This window comes from Delphinus delphis, chromosome 9 (genome assembly GCF_949987515.2).
Source record: "Delphinus delphis chromosome 9, mDelDel1.2, whole genome shotgun sequence".
Taxonomy (NCBI): Eukaryota; Metazoa; Chordata; class Mammalia; order Artiodactyla; family Delphinidae; genus Delphinus; species Delphinus delphis.
Genome location: NC_082691.1, coordinates 64,530,987 through 64,545,657, shown reverse-complemented (window position 1 = coordinate 64,545,657; position 14,671 = coordinate 64,530,987). Strand labels below are relative to the sequence as shown.

At 41.1% G+C, this 14,671-nt stretch overlaps 1 protein-coding gene across 1 annotated transcript in view; it reads right to left on the bottom strand.

The window, feature by feature from the left end:
* Positions 1–14,671, bottom strand: part of BMPER (BMP binding endothelial regulator) — a 262,543-nt gene that overhangs the window by 20,246 nt on the left and 227,626 nt on the right. The gene's annotated exons all lie outside the window — the stretch shown is intronic.

Sequence of the window (14,671 nt, the reverse complement as noted above, 5' to 3'; positions counted from 1 at the left end):
AGAGGAGAGAGGAAGCCTGGTCACTACCCCCCTCTAGTGGCCAAGAATTAGAGAATCAAGTAACTGTCATTCTTACTCCAGCATTTGCTTCTTACCCTTCACTTTTCGGGGGAGGCTGGCTGATGAAAGAGAACATAAAAATGGCTGCTTGTCAGAAAATCAATAACTTTTCTCTTAAACACGTTCAATCCATCACTGTCATGCTCACTGTAAAACAATCGTAAGGCTGGTTGGTGGACTAAATCCCTGCATAATCATGGATGCCTACGCGGGGTACCTGCGCTGCGTGGGGAGGGGGTGGGGTATTGGAGGTCCACCCTGCCAGGAGGGCAAGCGAGGTGGATCGTCAATGGTAACAGACCAGAAGCTTTTCCATTTTTTGCAACATCTCATTTTCCTTATGCACTGCATCTAGCTTCACATACTTTTGTATTTACAAAAAAATCTCAAGCACAAAAGAGTACCAGACCTTTCACGTGAGCAGGAGAGAAACTCTCTCCCGCATCTGAGGCGGTAACACAATCTGAGGCCGAAGATGCCAGCGTGATGCCAATATTCATCCTTGTTCCTACCTCTTCATTATTAAAAAAGCAGGTCCCTACAGTACCAGTATTCATGACTATGTCTAAACGTGGGCTAAAACTAGGTGATATTCATACGTGGAAAGACCCTCCAGGAACAAGAGGGGACTCTTTACTCAGAAAATCTCAATATCTCTTCTTTGGGGTGACCCGCCTCATCATACTTCTCCCCCGACACAGACAGATACACATCATCTTTGAAACTGTTCCATTCAACTTGACCAACACTAGTTGAGTGCCTGCTGTGTACAAAGCAACCCTGCTCTACATTTGAGACATTCACGGTGTGGTGAGGCGGGCAAGACTGGGCAAGGCGGCGGGCAACAAGCAGCACGATTGAGGAGGCTCGGCCTGGGGCTCCTGTAGGTGCAGGACGGCTCTGGAGAGGGAGCCTCCTTGAATTGTGCTGCCGGGACCCCCTGCTCATCTCTGGGCCCGGGGAGAGGAAAGTGTGCCCACACAGGGCAGCTATTAGGGAGTCCTGCCTAGCAGGAGGAGGCAAGGCGCACCGTGGAGTCACCAATCCCCCGGGTGAAAGCCCCAGCTGTGTCACTTGGGGTACAGTCCTTCCCCTTTCTATGCCAGTTTCCCTGGTATAATCTCTCATAGGATTCTCATGAAAAGTAAGGGAGAAAACAGACTCCCACTCCCACCACCGCCATCCCTAAAGAGGAGAAATTCATCCACACCCGGAAATGAAGGTGAGAGGCGGCCAAGGCGGAAACCCCGGGGTTGGCGTCCTAGCCCACCTGATGCTCAGGGTTGAGGAGGGTGTGGGAAATGTCATGCTGTTTTCTCTTCTCTCTCGCTCTAGGGTGGCATCCCCTCGCCTCTGCTCTTGGGGACTTCTAGCCCCTGCAGCTCCGGGATGGGTCAGCCTGTCTGGACCACGCCTGCCCGCCGAGAGGGCAGCTATCGCGAGAGCTTCTTACAAGGGCGGTGAGGAGAATCCACGAAAGCGAAGGCATCCAGCATCTGGAGGCCACACCCCAGCCACACGCAGCAGCCGCCACCAGCCCAGCTGCTTCAAAGGGGCCGATGTTTCCAGGGCCTTTTTCACATTAGGCAGTGGACGGCTGCCAAGCCCCACAAACCCTCTACTACGTGCGCTAATAAAAGGGCGGCAGTGGCGGCAGCCCCTGGAGGATGCTGCGCGGCGGTGAACTTTTTTCAGATGCTGGGTGCCTTTCATCAAGCATCCGCCGACGAGCCTCCACCATCAACTAGCATTCACATCCAATCACCGTGCAAGGAAGGGCTTTTTGCACTCCACAGTCTGTGCAGCTTGGCTGCACAAGGGAAACAGTCCACCAGACCTAAAAGGAGAAGTGTCCTTCCTGAGAGGCCCAGCTCACCCCACCAATGCGAGATGGCACGCAGCTACTCTCAAATCACAGAAAAGAGGTTTAGGGATCAGACATTCCCCAAACCCAAATCATAAACACCCTGGGCCCACCGCTTCCTCACCAGCTCCCCATCCTCTGCTGGAATGACAGCACCCTGTATAAGCCCCAGAGAGATGGAATGCGAGGCCTATTTCCTAGAAGCAACTAAGGAGAAATCGCTTTAAAGGCCCCTCAATGCTCAGAGCCCCGAGAGTGGAAGTGGTTGTGGTGAGGCAACATTTCCTGAGTACCTGCTACGTGCCACGTGCACTGCAAATATAAGCACATATAATTATGACTGCAAAATTTTTAACAGAAGAGAGAACTAAGACCCAAAGAGGTCAAGTAGTTTTTTGTTTGTTTGTTTAACATCAGACTGTTTAGTAAGTAGCAATGCTGGGTCTGTGCTCTCTCCCTTACATCTCACTGCCTAATACAGTGCATGCTATTCCTTCCACTGGAATGTTCTCCCCACTTCTCCTGGTTAAAACCTACTCCTCCTCCTTTTATGCAGGCAAAAAGCTTTCTCAGGGCAGGCTTCCGAGATCCCCAAACTAGATGAGGATGCTACTAAACATTCTCATGGTGTTCCTGAATGGCCCTTGTCACAGCCTGCAACCATGTCCTTGTGGGATTGATGCCTCCCTTCATCCACCCCACTACTCTCCAGAGTGGGCAGGTTTTGCTCACCATCTTTTGCCAGCCTTGGTGCAGTGTCTGGTTGAGAGTAGATGCTCAAAACCTATTTTTCCAAATGAGTCATTTATCAATGTTTTATAGTCAAGTCCAGATAAAATGACTGCTAAGTCGACAATGAAAAGCAGATGGCTAAATGGCCTGAGAGAGTTTCAAGGAGGAGTGGGCATCCCGTGGATTTCAGTATTACCCACAGCCAAGGGGAAGAAGATCTGGAACTGGCCACTGGATTAGGCACCTGGGAGATGAGTGACGGCCTTAGCAGGAATAGTTTCATGGGAGTGGTGAGGACAGAAATCATCCTGACATGTACTGAAGGTGGAAAATATGTGAGGCACTGACTGAAGACCATTCTTTCAGTAGGCTGGCAGTGAAGGGAAGAAGAGAAATGGGGCAATAGTTTGAAGGGAAGCCAATTATAGCGTGTGTGTGTGTGTGTGTGTGTGTGTGTGTGTGTGTGTGTGTGTGTGTGTGTGTGTGTGTGTGTGTTAGGATCAAGGAAACTTGAACTTGTTTTACACCAGGGAAAAAGACATCCAAGAGAAGATGTTGAAGTGAAAGTGATGGAGGGGGTTAGGTAACTGGAGGAGTAACGTCATGAAGAAAATAGGTGAGAACAGGGTCAAGAATGCAAGAGAAAGATTGTTCTTTTCTTCACTTACAGGTGCTAGTAAATTCCTGAAGAAAATTCCTGGGGAAAAAACCCATAAAAGTCCCTATGCTTATACAAGGCACAGTAGGGGAGGGGGTAAAAACCAAGTTTACCTTCTAGGTCAGCAGGTGGATGAAGACTAATGATGCAATGCAAATATCTAGCAAAGAAGGTGGTAGAATTGAATGAAATTAGCAAGTGGTGTTTCCAGGTGAAGAAGGAGTCCTGACAAGGGGTAAGAGTACTGTCTCTGGAGAGTGACAGTTCTGCTGTCTCTCAGGCCCTTGGGGACCCATGGCAAACAAACTGAAATAAAACTAAGCCACATTTTTAATCAGGCAGAAATTTAGTGCTGGTGATACCTGCCTTTAGCTCCTAAGGAGAAAGAGATAATATAGCAGGTTTTCTAGACCTTAATTTTAAATTTTATGATCTAAAGTTAGTGATGGAACATTTTCCCCAAATTGGAGGACCTGAAATTTAGAACCGTTTTTTGGGGGGTGACAGGGGGCTTTTCTAGACACTTTCTTCCTAAATATTTTAATGCTCCCAACTATATAGTAAAAATCTTAATAGCACACACTGTGGAAACTCATCTTGGTTAAGACAGTGAGTGCTCAAAACTCCTACCAATAGGCTGGATGACTCATAAACAGTCACAGATTCATAGAATCAAGAGTCTTAAAAGACTTAGCAAACATCTACTCCCTGCAGAAATTCCTTTTATAACATCACTGACAGATGGTCATACATCTGCATCCTGTCTATGACAAGAGCTCAGTAGCTTTTTAGGAATCTCATTCCTGTGATAGACAATTAAGGCTTCTGTTTCTCAGGAAGTTTTCTTATATATTAAGTGAAAATATGTTCTGTAACTTCCACCCACTTGCTCAGATTCTACCTCCTGTTTAACTATGGAATCATTCTTTTCTATTCCAGAGCCCATATATCTTCTCTAAATACATTACGAAAAATAAAAATGTTCCACTTAAAAACTAACTTTGGAGGGACTTCCAGAAATATTCCTATTGTACCATTTTCCACTTGCTGTGCTTTTATTTCATTTTACGCCTACCAGCTCGAGAATGTCCAGCTTAAGTATAAACCTTCTTTCCATTTTGTTTATTCTTTCAACAAATCTCTACTGAACAGAGAGGGCATTGTGCTCACCTCCAAGTTAGGGGCAAAGATGAAAAAGATAGGGTTTCTACTCCAAACTACATAATGTGCTAAAATAAACTGTAATGAAAGGAGGAAAACGATGAGTGCTATAAAAAGCAGTACAGTATCAGGAAGGGAGTTCAGCTGCGCGAGAGAGATTATTTTGTCTTGGAGGACAGGGAATGAGAAGAAATTACAAAAGGTTTCAAGGAAGAGGCACCCCTTGAGTTACATCTTAAAAGAAAGCGTAAGTTTGACCCAGGCAAAGTGGAAGAAAGGGCTTTTCAGAAAACTCATATTTTAGAAATAGTACTTTTGTTTGAAATGCCACGTGTGCCATGTGGGGATTCTTGAGCATCAAGAAGAGGCACAGAAATGACAAGAAATCAGCTGGAAAGGTAGGCTGTGCTCATATAATGGACTCTGCCATCATATAATGGACTTATATGCCAAGCTATGAAGTATGAGCCTAATTTGGAAACCAGAGGAGTCACTGATAAATTTGAGCAGAAAAGTTATAGAATACAAAGTACACCTCTGGAAAATGAGCTGATAATGGTGTGTTAGATGGGCTGAGGAGGTAGAGATGGGGGATTAAAAGGGGTATTAAGTAGCTATTGCAGATGACCCAACTAGGGATCATGAGAGAAAAAAAGACACAACCAGGGACTGATCTGGGGGAGCACCAGAAGAAAGTGAGAGGTGATATAAAGCATATGAGATAGGAGGAATACAATCAGCAGAGTCTGTAAAAGGATCTCATGTTGGGGCAAAAGGGAAAAGAACGGCTCAAAAAGTGCCTCTGGAGATTTCAGCCTGGGTTTAAAGTCTATCAACAAATAGGAGGAATGCAGGAGGAGGAGACAGTGGAAAGAAGCAGAGACAAGAGGTTTACATTTAAACACGCTGAGTTTCTGGAGGAACATCCAGGCAGTGCCGTGATGGTAAATGTGTAGCAGCTGGCTCCTGGGGGGTGGGGGAGAGAGAAATGTGCAGCCTATGCCAATTTCTGTAGTGTAAATTCTCCCACTGCAGCTGCTTTCAGCCTACCAACATGACATCACTGATGACTGAACATGGAGTTGGGAAGAGATTCTAATATTTGGCTCTAGACAGCCACTACAGGCCAGCTCCAGCACACCACCATACCCAGTAAAAATGTTTAATAGATGTTTGAGAGGGAAGCCAGGAGTTGAGCCAAGAGTGTTCCTTATTGTCCAGTAAACAAAATGTGATTCTTTACAAGACAAAGTTAACATCATGGCTACAGATAGACTTGAACATCCTTACTGATGTGTTCCAACGTCAGCCAAAAGCCACAAATAAGTTCTCTCATTCTCTGTTACCAACATTCATGTAAACACCATAAAAGAGTGCTAACAGCAACCAATGAGTTTATGCTAGCTTTATTTTTCATAATGTCCTAGGAAGATTCCTCCTTTAACATTTACCACTGTTTTGCCTACCATGAAATGGTAACTAAGTGTTTTGCTAAATCAATTTAAAGGTTGCTTTGTTTCACTGCCACCTTTGCAAGAACCTCGGGGCTGGGCTGTCTAATGTTTCATAATGACTCCTAATAATGCTGCTCAATCACAGTATGCAATTTGGCTTTAAAAAAAAAACCATATGCTCCTCTTTCCAGCTAGCAACACGGCAGATTACTCTTGGGGCAGTCAATGATGCTATGAGGCTGCTGTGTGGAAGAAGAAATTTAAAAGGTGAAAAAAGTGAATAGCCCATATAAAGGTAATGGTTGAAAAATCACACACTGGGGAAGAATATAGGAGGAAAGAGGACAAAAAAGAATGGTCAAAAAGGATTTTACCATGACTCAACAGTGAAAAGTTATAATTTCTCACCCGTATCTTTCCAGTGATAGCACAGATATCATCATGTGCCTTCTTCGGGATACAGCAGCCAGTTAAGTATTTTTGTGCAACTACTTCTTATAATAATACTTAAAGGGACATAAACTCTTCATTCCCCACATAGCAGCCAAATTTTCTTTTAATAGTATAAAACAAATCATAGCACTCTTCTAATCAAAAGTTTCCAAAGATGTCTCATCACATTAAAAATACAATCTACCTAAGCCCTAATCATGGTCCACATGCCCTTGATGATCTAAGCCCTTCCTGCTTTACATTCTCATCTCTATTTACCAGCCTTAGCTCACTACCTTCCACCCGGGCTGGACTTCCTTCTTTTCCTTAAACAGGAAGATCGTGGCAGGTAAAATTGTTCAAATTGTTTCGACTTCTTAAGAGTGCATCTGTTGTGCTTGTGTGTGTTAGTTTAGCCAAGCTCGTTGCTGCCTCTGGCTGGAACGATCTTCCAGCCTCACTGGAGAGGAATGGCTCATGCCTTCTCAATTTTCAGGCCAATATTACCTTCTCAGACATTCCTTCTCTAACCACCAGTATCTAAAATAACCCCCGCTCCCACTCTACCACCCTCTCTCAAATCAGAAATTATACTATTTAGTTGATTACTAGTTTAGTTTTGGTTGCTCTCCCCAACTAGAATGTAAGCTCCATGAGGGACCTTGTCTAACTAATTTCCTGCTAAATCCCCAGCACCTAGCATATTCATTAGCATATAGAAGGTGCTCAATAAACATTTTTGGGATGAAGAATGCTCCTACTCCCATTAGATAGACAGATACATTTTTATGAAAGAAAAACAAAAGAATGACCAACCAGTCCTGTCTCCTCCATCCAGTCCTCCATTATTCTAAAGTAGTGCCCTGTCACCATGAATGCCACGTTAAAGTAATGCAACAGGTTGAATAATTTAAATGCATGACTTGGGATCCTGCATAGAACCAGAGACAGGCCATTTTAAAGCAACACCAAGATTGTGTGTGCTGGGACTTCCCTGGTGGCGCAGTGGTTAAGAATCTGCCTGCCAATGTAGGGGACACGGGTTTGAGACTTGGTCCAGGAAGATCCCACATGCCGTGGAGCAGTGCACCACAACTACTGAGCCTGTGCTCTAGAGCCCGCAAGCCACAACTACTGAGCCTGTGTGCCACAACTACTGAAGCCCGCACACCTAGAGCTCCGCAACAAGAGAAGCCACTGCAATGAGAAGGCTGCACACCGCAACGAAGAGTAGCCCCCAGTCATGGCAACTAGAGAAAGCCCGCGTGCAGCAACAAAGACCAAATGGAGACAAAAATAAAATTAATTAATTAATTAATGTAAAAAAAAAAAGATTGTGTGTGCTGATTTCTCTGTGGCATACTGAGAGCAGCCCCCAGTACTTCCAGGATGCCCTGCAGTAAGGGAAGGTACATGTAGGTATGAGTTTCCTTCAGTCACTCATTCATCCACCTAGCATTTACTAAGCACCTACTACACATTGTGCTGAGAACTGATGATTTAACGATGAGGAGTCAAAATTTTGATACTATACGATCAACATTAAAATAGAGATATGAAGAAAGGACATGGAGATATCAGAGGAGAAAATGATCAGTCGAGTTGGGAATACAGGTAATATATTTGAGAAAACGTCAATGAATGGGGGGCCAATAATCACCAATCATTTTAGTTTTACAAACAAGGAAAGGAAGGCTAGCAGGGAGAACAGCGAATATAAAGCCATTAAGCCCTGAAATGGCACTACATATTTGGGGAATTACAAATAACTTTATATGACATGAGTGGTTGCATATATGTGTGGGAGGGCTGTAGTTTCACCAAATCATAACAAAGACAACATAGACAAGAGAACTACAAGCTATCTATCTACAACTATAAGGGCAAAAAATACTGTATGAAATATAATTATATAGAACCCAACAGTACATTAAAAGAATAACATATCAAACCAAGCAGGGTTTGTTTTAGGAATGCAAGGTTCGTTTGATATCAAGATATTTAATGATGTAATTTTTCACATTAATAGATGACACAAGAATAACTATATATTCATGTTGACAGATGCAATAAAATATGTAATAAATTAAACATTTATTCCTGATTTTAAACATGGTAAAACTGAAATAAAAGAATGCTTATTTAATACAATGAACAGCATCTATCTCAACTTAAGGAGCCAAAATTATTAAGTAGCAGTATTCTTAAAGTTATATCCTCTAAAATTACACAAGAAGTCAAACAATAGACATAAATTTTAGAAAGAAAAGGGCAAAATTATACTTACTTGCAAATGATATGATTGTCTATAACTAGGGAACTTCAAAAAAATAAGTTGTAAGAACAGCTTTACTAAATGCCAGTAATAACTGCTTGGGAAATACACTGTACATAAAAATTCAATTCACAATACTAACAAGTCAATGTCACAGAAGACTAAAAATGCAGAATCTATATGAAGCAAACAACAAAATGTGCATACCTGTGTAAATGAAGAGTGATTTCCTCACATAATATAGTTGACTTTATATTTAAAAATTCTGTATTCTATAAGTATTAATACTGTGATAAGAATCAAAACAATAAATTTAAAGAAAATACTTTAAAAAAATCTCTTTGGCTGCATAGTGGAAACTGGGCGTACAGGAAGAATTTGTGTCAATAGTGGGCGACGGATGCACTTGGGGGAGGAGGGAGAGAAAGTGGAAGCACAAAGAGATGATGACGGTCTGCACCAAGGCAATGATGGTTACTAATGCAACCAAGGAAGTGGATTTTAGATATGTTTAAGAGCTTACATCAACACGATTCAGAAAATGACTGAATGTTTGCACATGAGAGTTAAAGGAGAGAGAAAAATCAACGACTTATACATTCAACAAATATTTGCTGAGTACCTTCTATGTGCTAGGCACTAAATTAGGTACTGGGAGCCATGGATAATTAAGTGAGAAGACACATTAGTTTCGCAACCTCCTAGGAGAGAGGATAGATTAAAAGATATAGTTTCAATCCACGAGAAGCCTACACATATTTCTTTAAGTACAAACAAAAAAATCGAATGTAGACATTAATTAGCTGGAAATTATGAAGAAATTATGCTTTCAAATTAAAGAATAGCCAGAGGAGATTCTGAAAGTGTTGAATTAATGGAGCAGCATGTAGAACTGCAGGGAAAGGTAGACTTAAAACTAATCTGTGAATGTGGCTCAAGTGTAGAAGCAGCAGACCCATAATTCAGGAGACTACAAAGTGAAATTTTGAAGTCAAAGAGAACCCAGGCCTCTCGACCACTGGATCTCAACCCTGATTACACCTTAGAATCACCAGGAAGCTTTAAACAACTCTGATGCTGGGGGCCACAACCGGCAGAGATTCTGACTTAATTGGCCCAGATGTGGCCAGAGTATCAACAAACCCCCAGGTGACTCCCTGGTGCAGCTTGGATGGAGAACCCCAGACGCTGATCCTCATCACTAGCAGATCTTGATTCATGGTCTAGACACTGACTCCAATGAAACACAGCTAAGGAGGCCCTATTCTTAGTGTTCACAGATCGCGCTAGCCCATAATTCTCCACAGGAATCATCATAATCAATAAACTCACTTTTTTTAGAATAGAGCAACTAAGATTTTTAGAATCTTCTCCAAGCTAAATAGCTTTTCTAACCTTAAAAGCGCTGAAAGCACAGTATAGTCTGATGATTTTCTTCTACCTCTGTTGTATAAATAAAATTATGGGGTCAAAGTATAAGCCTGCTCCCCCTAAATTTGCACTAAAATAATTTTACTTAATTTTAGAAATGCTGGTCTGAATTGAGCTCTTATAATTGCATCCATGTATGCAATATTCTGTAAAGAAAGAATTCTGACGTTAAAGAATGCAATATAAGTATAAAAACTGATTGGAAGAGTTTCTATGAACTCTAAGAACGTTCTGTTTGCCCATTAACCTTTGCACAAGAATCAGTTAACTGCTGAGGCAAATGTTATTTAAGAACTTGGATGAAAACCATCCCTGTGTACATATATCATAACTCAGAAAAATGAACAATCTTGGTTATTATTAGAAACACTTCAAAGAAGGAACTGTAATCTTCTCCCTCAAAGCCCTTTACTTACAATTTTCCTTCAACTAAAGGTCACTGCAAAACCGGAATTCTTTAAGGGAAGAATGAAGGAGTCAAGGGCAAATGACAGGGCTGCAGGAGGTTTCTTGTTAGCAAGGCTTTCTCTCCAACCAAAACGGCCTCTATTTCTCACGGCTTTGCCCTGCAGGTCTGGCACTGTGTGCAGGCAGATTCACTAAGGGGCTGAAGGTCCAGCTGAACTCTGTCCCACGGTCCTTTTACTTGAACTAGCAGCCTTGACCTCACCTGAGGCCTCACAAGAGTGTTTTTTAGAAATGCAGAATCTCAGCCCTACCCCAAGCTATTGAACCATAGTCTATATTTTAACAAGATTTCTGGGGATTTGGATGTGCATTCCAGTTTGAGAAGTACCGACCTAGAACAGAGCTACTGAATGTACAGCAGCTTCAGCACCACCCAGGAGCTAGGCAGAAATGGAAGAATCGGGCTCCATCCCAGACCTACTCAATCAGAATCTCGAAGGTGGAGCCTGGGGCCCAGGTATCAGTATTTCACCTGGAGTGTAATTTACCTGGAGCTCTCCCGGCAATTCCTGCGCACAGCCAGGTTTGAGAAGCAGCCGTCTAGAGCCCTGCCCCTACCTTCAAAGCACTGCTTTCAAACAAGGCTGGGCCTGAAGACAGTCCACCAGAGTAGAAGGAGGGAAAAACAGAACTTCTGTTTATGTTTACTATTATGCTACCTTATTTTAATTTACACTTTCATATTTTATAAGGTACGTGATGTGCTAATATTGAAATACATATGTAATTATATATGATATAATGTATGTGTATACTGTAATATATGGGTAGTGTGTGTATATTACACATGTGTGTAATATATATATTATATATAAATACATATGTGTAATATAAATATGTATGTATAAAGGATATGTGTTCAAACAATCTTTTACTTATAGGAGTGAGTATTTAAAGACATTCAGAGACTGGTTATTGGTCCTAGTGACCCATTCACTGGTATAGTGAAATCAGCTTTGGGAGGTATCACAAGTAATATGCTTCTAATAATAGTTTCAATATACAAATTCATAATTTGCTTATTGATAAATTAGAATTCAAATTAGATTCAAAGTTGGCACCATAATAATATGACTCTGTCACTTACATTCTGTCATGTTCACCTATTGACCATTTATGCATCTATCCATCGTTCCCCAAACACTTATATGGTATTTATTAACTACTATACTCCTAACGCTAAGAATAAAGCAGTGACGCAGACAGATATGATCCCACCCTTATGTCCTAATGACACTCCCAAACTGGGTCCACAATCAGCAACTCATCACCACAGTTGAGATGAAGGCTGTGATTAGAGACATACGGCTGAGATGAGCTGAAGGAGTAAATCTGGTCTGGAAATTGGGGTTGGATTCTCTGAAAAACTGATAACTTGGGCTGAGACCAAAGGATGAGTAGGAGTTAAATGGAAGAGAAAAGGGAGAGGTTGTAGCTTCAGAATGGGATGGTATAATATATCACCCATCCTCTATGCCATAGCCAGAGGTTATGTTTATAATCTGAGGATAAATCTTGAGTTCTCACTCCTTAAAAGTTTCAGAATAAAGTGATAAATCCAATGGTTTGAGAGCTCAGTCTTAAGTTTTTGCAGAGCATACTTTTAATTTCCCTTTTGTAAAAAAATCAAAATATTGGGTCCTGATCCATTTTTCCATCCCCATCCCCAATAAAGATGTCTGAGAGTATTAAAAACAAATCTTTCACAATGATGGAAATCTTCTAATGTGTGTATCTCTAAAATACTCCTATTATCAAGGCTGCTGGTAAGTTTAATTTTGTTCCTATATTCATGGTGATTTCATTGTATGGAAAATACAGCTGCACTCCTCAAAGACTTTGTCATGTGCCTCAAAGAGTTTACTATGTGCTTCATTTACTTGGTCCCTCCCTCAACAAACATGCATTGAGCATCTACTATGTGTGAGGCCAGGACACTGAGCAAGGCAGGTGAAGTCCCAGCCCTCATGGAGCTACATGTAGGACAGGGAACAGCTGAGTAATCAAGCACTTAACACTTAGCAGAGCCATGGTAAGAGTTCATCCTACGACAAGGAATGTCGCAGAATGACCCTCCTCTGAGTCCCAATCCTGAGCTAGGGAGCACTGAGAAAGAGGTCTAAACTCGGTCTGGGAAGTCAGGGATGAAGTTTCTAGGGTTGGCCCTTGGTGAAAGGTTTTCTTTTCCTTTCAAAATGCTAATAATCAGTGCTTCCTTAGCTCCTTCTAGTTCCGCTATTTCCTAGCTACAGGAAGGCTCTTTATAGACGAACAAAGTAAAGGTCATCTTTTTCAAGTGCAGGAACAGTCCTTGCTCTATATTTCTTTCGTCCTTCACAATGCCCTACAATTGACACACTGCTTTGGGTATGCCATTATTGATAGATGCTCAATAAATGTGACTGTTATTTGATTGACAAGTAAAAGGGAAGAAAACTTTTTCTTCTGAAGTCCTGGGTGATGCTCATTGAATAGCAATCAAGCTTAACTCAGAGTTGTGTCAGCAATAAGGGGAAATTTGTATTTCATTCTTACACTAAAGGTTCTCCTAATGAAAACTGACTCTATAATTCATTCTTGTTTAATATTCATGACCAAAACTCTCACGGGTCAAGGAGAAAGGTGCATAGAATGCAAACAAAGAATAAACATTAGGAGTGGAAGACTAAAAACCAAGTCACTTTTTAAGTATAAATAAACTTAGGAAAAATGGAAGGAATTCAGTTTGAAATTATAAACATTAAGAACTTTTGTACAATAAAAAGTAAAGAAACCAAAATATTGAAACTAAAATACCAAGTACTAGCTGTATCCCTGGGCAAGTAACTCAAACTTCTGTTCATAATGAAATATCTCAAACAGAAAAGAACAGAGAGTAATACAGCAAGTAGCTATGTAACCAGCATTCAGAATTAGCAAATGTTAACATTTTGCTGTATTTATTTTAGGTTTTTAAAAGAATGAAAACATTAGAGTAGAAAACATTAGAGTAGAAACATAGTAGAAATTCTCCTCGATCCTCTCCAGCCCTAATTCCAAGTCCCAAAGGCAAATGAGTATTCTTTCTTTATAATAATTTCATATTTTTACTTACTACATATAACTGTATCCATGAAAAATGTGTGGTATTCTTTTATATTTTAAATTTTACGCCAATGATATCACACTGTGTATATCCTTCTTGAACTTGATTTTTCCACACAACATTATGTTTTCAAAATGTATGCATACTGATACTAGTACATTTAGTTCATTCAACTTTAACCTAATCGTAAGGTATTTTCAATTTGGGGCTACTATTGAAAATACTACTGACCAGAGGGCAGACAGCAGAAGCAAGAAGAACTACAATCCTGCAGCCTGTGAAACAAAAACCACATTCACAGAAAGACAGACAAGATGAAAAGGCAGAGGGCTATGTAACAGATGAAGGAACAAGATAACAACCCAGAAAAACAACTAAAAGAAGTGGAGATAGGCAACCTTCCAGAAAAAGAATTCAGAATAATGATAGTGAAGATGATCCAGGACATCGGAAAAAGAATGGAGGCAAACATCAAAAAGATGCAAGAAATGATTAACAAAGACCTAGAAGAATTAAAGAACAAACAAACAGAGATGAACAATACAATAACTGAAATGAAAACTAAACTAAAAGGAATCAATACCAGAATAACTGAGGCAGAAGAACAGATAAGTGACCTGGAAGACAGAATGGTGGAATTCACAGCTGCAAAACAGAATAAAGATAACAGAATGAAAAGAAATGAAGACAGCCTAAGAGACCTCTGGGACAACATTAAATGCAACAACATTAGCATTATAGGGGTCCCAGAAGGAGGAGAGAGAGAGAAAGGACCAGAGAAAATATTTGGAGAGATTATAGTCGAAAACTTCCCTAACATGGGAAAGGAAATAGTAACCCAAGTCCAGGAAGTGCAGCGAGTCCCATACAGGATAAACCCAAGGAAAAACACGCCGAGACACAGAGTAATCAAATTGGCAAAAATTAAAGACAAAGAAAAGTTATTGAAAGCAGCAAGGGAAAAATAACATACAAGGGAACTCACATAAGGTTAACAGCTGATTTCTCAGCAGAAACCCTACAAGCCAGAAGGGAGTGGCATGATATACTT